This window comes from Gavialis gangeticus, unplaced genomic scaffold, assembly GCF_001723915.1.
Source record: "Gavialis gangeticus isolate Ggan-Ray unplaced genomic scaffold, GavGan_comp1, whole genome shotgun sequence".
NCBI classification, from domain to species: Eukaryota; Metazoa; Chordata; order Crocodylia; family Gavialidae; genus Gavialis; species Gavialis gangeticus.
Genome location: NW_017729024.1, coordinates 142,001,338 through 142,008,090, shown reverse-complemented (window position 1 = coordinate 142,008,090; position 6,753 = coordinate 142,001,338). Strand labels below are relative to the sequence as shown.

The window sequence follows — 6,753 nt, the reverse complement described above, 5'->3', positions numbered from 1 at the left end:
TCATTGTGCTAGCACATGTGCAAGTAATAAAACAATGAAAACATTAAGAGCGAGTTTTAGCTTAAAATAGATTCTTTCACAAAAAAGACCTTGAGCCTTTTGGCTAGAAAATGCTTTAATAGTTTTCAATAATCTGCCTTATTTCTTATTAATATTAATGGGTAACTGTTTCCTACTGAGATATTATATTTAGTCTCAGAATCAACCCCCCTGGTGGATCGTCAGGTAAAGATAAAACACAAATAAGGTTGACATTTAATGTTGTAAAAAGTATATTATATGGTCCTAACTGGTTTGTGTTGTACCCCCAGTATGTATGAGGGGTACTTTTGAATTGCATACACGGCACTGGGCCATCTCCTGGTCTCTAGTAAAGTATTTCTATCTTGCTCTGGCAGCATAAGGAATTTGTGAAATTGAAGCTGGGGACATTGGATCTGCTGCCTACTAGGTGCATCTACAAACTACTCCTAAGTAAACACTCCTGGGCAGGTGTCTACAGATGCAGGGATATGGGAGAAAATTTGCTGCTTCTAGCAGCAAGCTGCTCCCATTTCCTGCAGCCCTGCAATGGGTCCCAGGGGGAGTACAAGTCTCTGGCTGCACTTGCTAGTAGATAGCAGCCATCTTTAAAAGGCAGGCCTGCTCCCTGGCCAGCCTTTTTTCTGGTCAGGACTAGTATGCAGAGCCCCAGACCAGCACACCGCAGCTCTCTTGCTGCAGCCTCTGCCTCCCTGCACCATGGCTGATCCAACCACTGCCCCTGGCAGTAACAGCTAGCACCCCAGGCTTCTGCTGGCCATAGTGGAAGCCCTGCTGGCCTCAGTGGGCCCGCACCAACAAGACCTTGGGCAACCTGCATACCTGCCAGCAGGGGCCACGGCACTGGGTGTGTGAGGCACTGGCTGGCCGCCTCCTCCTGCACTCCCTGCTGTAGCCCATCTGAACAGCTGGCCATGGACCCCCCCACTCCACTGTCCCTCTCCAGCACCATGCTCACTGCAGACAGTTCTCAGGAAAACACTTTATTGCCCCCACAACAAACACCTCCCCTCTACTTCCTTCCCAAAAACAGAGCACCTCCACCACCCACCCACCACTAATAAAACACCTTCTTCCCCATGCAAACTATTTACAAGTGAAGTGTTGTAGTTGTGTGTGCACCCTCCCAGGGTGGGTGGGCAGCCATGAGTTGGGGATACCCAGGGGGTAGAGCCCGGAGACAGGCAGCCAGCACCCTGGCCTTTGGCTGTTTCCCCATGGGTGTGTATGCCATGGTAAACCCACTGTGCAGGGAGCTCCCCCAGGGGTGACAGCAGCCACTCCTTCCCCAGCATGGGTGACTCTGTCTGGCAGATGTTGTGCAGGGACAGCAGGGTTGGTGTGAGGTCCTGGCAAGCAGCTCTGGCTCTGTGCCCACGTGAAGCCAGGGTGAGCAGGTCTGGCTCCAGGTGGGGACCTGCCATGTCTGTCCATCTCCTAGCCCAGTCCTGGAGTTCCTCCTTCTTCAGAGCTGCTGCATCCAAAGGGCCCTGACCATGGGCAGCAGTGACCCTAAGGCCACATCTCAACTGCCCACTCTGTGCAGCTGCAGGGCCTGCAGAGCCTTGAGAAAGAAGCTCTTTGTGATAGTTTGCAACATTTCTGAGATAAGATGCTCTGTACCAGGGGCCCATACTGCTGGCATTGTTGTGTTCCTCAGCATGTGAGAACCCCATGCCTGCCTAGCTGTGGGGGCACAGGCTGCTCAATAAAGTTTTGCACTGTTTCCTGCTTCCCTGTTTTCTGGGAGGGGGGTTGGGGGAACCCAGAGGCCAGGAGAATGCAGTCCAAGCAGGCAGGGATGGGGGGCAGAGGCCAGAGCAGGGAGGGTCCTCTCCCTAGTGCAGGGCTTACCACATGGGTGGGGCCAGCATGTCCTGCAGCTCCGGTCAGTTCAGGCTGGCATGTGGCTCCCAGCAGACTCATAGGGCAACATGGCGTGGCATGCGGGTGCTCTGGCCAGCCAGCTGTCCCCCCTCCCCTTCCCTCCCCCAGGATGAGCTGCTGCTGTTGGCAGATAGTGATAACATTGCCAGCCATGCCTTATGGCTGGGGCTGTGGTTGCACAGCTGTGGCAGCAGGCGTTGGCCTAGGCTCCCTGAGCTGCTGGTGGACACTGGGGTCAGGGAGCTCAGCGGGATGGGCTGCTGGCAGCCCAAGAGGCCCTTCCTGGTGACACATCACCTCCAGTGCTAAGTTGGAGCAGGGGCTTGGGCAGATCACCCATGCTGCAGTACACATCATGGCTGCGGCCTGGGTCCTGAGGCATGAATAGTTCAATCAGTTGCCACATAAATGGCATGGACTTAAGGGCATTCCCTAAACAATGCTTGTGGTCGGTGATCGTAATCCACTGTGCCCACAAGGCCTTGACTGCTGAGCTGACCAGTTATGCCCATGCTTCCACATCCGCCTGACAGCCCTTCATAGACATGCATGTTGGAGTGCCTGCCCCACAGGAACTGTTGCTGTATCTCCACCTTGCCCCCACAGTGCCACAAGGTCACCAGTCTCCTCCATCGAGCAGTTGGGGCCCCAGGTGGTAGGGTGTGGTGTCAATGATGATGCTATCAGGCCTCCTACACCAGCTCTCTGGGCTCTGCATGGTTCTCCCCATGCTGCTGGGCCTGGGCAGCTGCCTGCAGTGCCTAGTACAGGGGCACAGCACAGGACTAGCAGCTGCACAGCAAGATGATGCCCTGAACTTAACTACACAAGTAAATTTGCTATTCCCATTTGCAGGTAGCAAATTTACTCATGAGTACCAAAGTTTACTGCACAGTAAGCATGTGCACATGTAGACACACACACTTACTGTGCAGTAAACTGCGCTACGGCACAGTAAAATGTCTTTGGTGCAGGTACTTACATTAATTTTATTCTATGCCAGCTTTCCTTGCACTTATCTTACCTGTTTCTCTCAGCTACAAGCCAGTGCACATCCTTATATTCTCAAAATCCAAGCCCATGCTGAAAATAATGTGATCCACAGACACAATATTAAGCATGAAATAGGAGGTCTCTAGTCTAAAATGGAACAGTAAAATGTAGAAATTTTGAGCTCTCGGTTTGTACGCAATGTCACTTTCACTTACAAAACCTGGTGGGATAGTACAGATTTGGGTCTATCTGCACCATTCAGATCTGGGAGGCTTCTATCTAATATTCTTCCCTTCTGCCTATCTAAATATATTTCATGCACATGGTAATATCATTATTCATGGAGCTTTTATTAGCCTCTTTCTGTACCTCTCATTTGCATGCTTGTAACTGAGGTCTCGGTACCAAATATCAATATTTTGAACTTTGGACATCCTATTTTATTCTGCATTAGAGTACTTCTGCTGTTGCTTTAATTACCTGGCCCTTGTTACATGGTATCCACAGGCCTACCATTTTCAGGGGGTTTTAGGAGTAGTGAATCCTGCATCTGAGCAGGGGATTTAACTAGAAGACCTTTGGGGTTCCCTCAAATTCTCTGTGTGACTGTGCAGGAGGAAAGTACAATTTTACAAAAGGGGTACTGCAACGAAGAAAGTAGTCTGGCAGAGCAGGACCTGAGTCCAACCCTCCTGAGTCCCCAGTTAGCATTTTAGCTATGAAACTATTCACGATGGCATTGGTTTGCATTCATTCCAACTGGAGGAAAGATTCTCTTCCTGAACAGAGCTAGATTTTGCTCGTAGTTTCCCCCCCCAGTCCTCTACCTTGTTACTTTTGCAGCTTTCTCAGACAGCTGGTGCCAACAGGAATCTAGGGATTTTCCTTTAAGCCTTGCTAAAAGGTACTGTTACATATTTGAGGTTTTTTAACATGGCAAAATCACTCAGCTGAAAGAGAAACTAGGTTTGTCATCCAGCCAACTGTGTGTACATTAGCAGTGGTCACTTTTGTTTTTAGTTATGGCCAGTAAGGTAAGTGGCCTCCAAGGAAGCAAACTAAGCTTCCCCCGACAAAATAATCCTATACAGATTACTTGACTAAGAATGGCGAACAGTCATCAGTTTCAGAACTTGGTGAATCATGCATTTGTGCATTGGACGAAGAGAGGAAGGAGGGAATGGGAGCAGGAGGATGAGTTGGACTAGATGACACTTGAAGTCTCTTCTAGCACTATACTTCTATAGTCAGCTCCTGCAGTAGCAGCTGGAGGAGTCCATTTTGACCTAATTCTCTTACTTAATAAGGATAATTTTATACTACTGTAAATCAGCATGCCTTACATTCCATCCAGAATAAGGCAAGATTTCTCCTTGTGGAAGAAAGGCCCAGAACTGAAGAATGACTTAAAAAAAACCTCTTTCCCATCTCTTTCTAGTAAGTCTAACACTTGTGCTTGACAGGGTTAACACACCTAATGAACACCTTTTGTCATACTACATCTTTAATACTTGAAAGAACCTTTCAGGAAATATGATTTCTTTGAGAGTCTGGTTCCTTACCTGGAAAATGGGGATAACATATTTTCTTCCTCCTGCCTTTTATTTAGCTTGTAAGCTATTCAAAGCTCAATCCTTTCTTTGCCTAAAGGTGCCACTGTAGCTCCAATCCAGCAAATGAAAGAAAGACAGAATGAAAGAAATGATCTACTGACCCAGATCTTGCTTAGAGTTAAATTAAGCAAGTGCTTAAATGCTTGCCTGGATCACACTTACAGTTCAAATCACTTTGCAGGATTTTGGTTTAGTCAGGTACAATGGGTCCCTGTTCTTGACTGGGGCTCCTAGATTAAATGTGGAATTAATATCAATATAATAAGTAATGTCTAGTTTACTGGTAAGAATGACACCTTTTTAGTGTTATAAGCATAACACCAATAAATCCAACAAAACCTCTGGGAATTCTTGCTGGAATATTTAAGTATAAATGATGGCCAATGTTTTTCCTTAAGCAAAAGAATCATAGTCAATGAGAGTTTGGTCAACAAAACAACACAACTTACAAAGGACACTGCAAGGTTTGTACCAATACAAGCACTAAGAATCAGATAACTGTGCTCACATTAAAGATCAAGAGCTACATTTCTTCCTAAGCAAAGTACACTTTAGTTTTTGATCAATAGTTTCATTAAAACTACCATCATGTTATCTTCCTCTTAGACTAGGTGAATATATAACTAGCGGATTTCCTTTTCCTGTTATATATTTATTGATCATCTCCACTAAGGAAAAAAAAAAGTTCCCAGAGCCCTCTACACAAAGCCCTTTTCCTCAGGATTGGCTCCAACTTGCTCTCAGCTAAATGGCAAAACCTTCACAGAGTCAAGATGAAGCCTGACCCTTGGGATGTGTTTAGCACCTTAGTGGATTAGTCTCTTTAGGGAATGTTGCTGGTGATGGACTAATCCATTACTGACCAAATTTACTTCTTGCCACATATAAGTGCTACGAGGTCATGGAATCCTTCTGGCACACTGCTGTGCTTTATATTGTTTCCAATGGCATTTCCTAGGTGCAATATATTTTAGTCACAAAAGAAAATCAAGTACAGTACCTAGGCAGAATCAACCCATGCTTTTATTTCCATTGCATATAAAAATTTCATATGAAGGTATCGATGTACAGTACTATCCCATAGGCTGTAAGAGTGGCTAAGAAACTATTGAAAGAATCATCATTTGCAATGTTCACACATGTTGCCACTCTCAAGACATACCCAAAGGAAAAACCAAATTAAAACAATAACAAAAATTGTTCAGGATTTCTGTCGGTATAGTGTCCCTTTTATACTATTTAAAACAAAAGCAATCAAATTCCTTTGGGCCAGGGCTGCTAAAATCTACAGTTTGTGTCAAAAAGGAGGCTCTGTTTTTCCTTGAAAAAGAATCTCTCCTTTCACTGAACAGTCACATGCTACAAGGGCTGGGCATTAATAGAATGGAGAAAAGGTATATGTTGTACTAGCTAGTGAATTACTATCAAGGGTTCTACCTGGTCTACAGCAACTGAGATGTTTAAAAGGCTAGAGATGCTTTAATGAGTCCAATTTTGCAAAACTAATACTAGTGTTATTAAAAGATCTAATGGTTTAGAATCAACCTACAGACAGTGCATCTAACTATAGGCAACTGTACAAAGCCTTAGCTATATCTATACAAAAGGAAAGCTTTGGCTGCTTGTAACACTAATATTAGTGTTGGAAAGCATTTCTTGCCCTCCTCTATGAATTATGTTTTTAGAGTGGTATCCTGTACCCCCTCTTTTAGTACTAAGGAAGGAAGGAATATTAAAGACAATTGTAAAACTAATAATACATATAATCTGGATTCAAGAATTGTAATTTATTTATTTTTTCCCATGTAAGTGCCAAATGACTTAGCAGAAATGTGAGATGTACAGTCCATTCGTATACTGCCATTGCAAATGACAGTGTTAATTTAATAAAATTGAACATGGCTATAATAATCCCTGACTATAGCCTCCAGATATGGACAAAAAACAATCAGGTAGACAATACTGTTATACTACCATGGGTACAGAAAAAAATTTGAATTTCCAGTGGGGTCATGAATAAGAGTAGTTTGGAGTGTCGTACATACTAGCATATGCCAGTCACCCAATCAATCAACAATTGCGAGTATGGTAGAAATGCCCAGCCCTAGTCCCACAGCTACCTTACTTTCAAATGCAGCAAAACAGAAGAAAATATTGTTTAAAGTTAAGGCACAGCCCTGGGACCAAAGACCTGCAGCTTTTTTATTTATATATCGTT

General features: G+C 44.8%; 1 protein-coding gene across 1 annotated transcript in view; it reads right to left on the bottom strand.

The window, feature by feature from the left end:
- Positions 1-5,538: 5,538 nt before the first annotated feature.
- PDE4D (phosphodiesterase 4D) overlaps positions 5,539-6,753 on the bottom strand; it is a 1,639,075-nt gene continuing 1,637,860 nt past the window's right edge. Inside the window, exon 18 of the mRNA XM_019517823.1 lies at positions 5,539-6,655. The gene's annotated coding sequence lies outside the window, so the exon portion shown is untranslated. The remainder of the gene's footprint in view (positions 6,656-6,753) is intronic.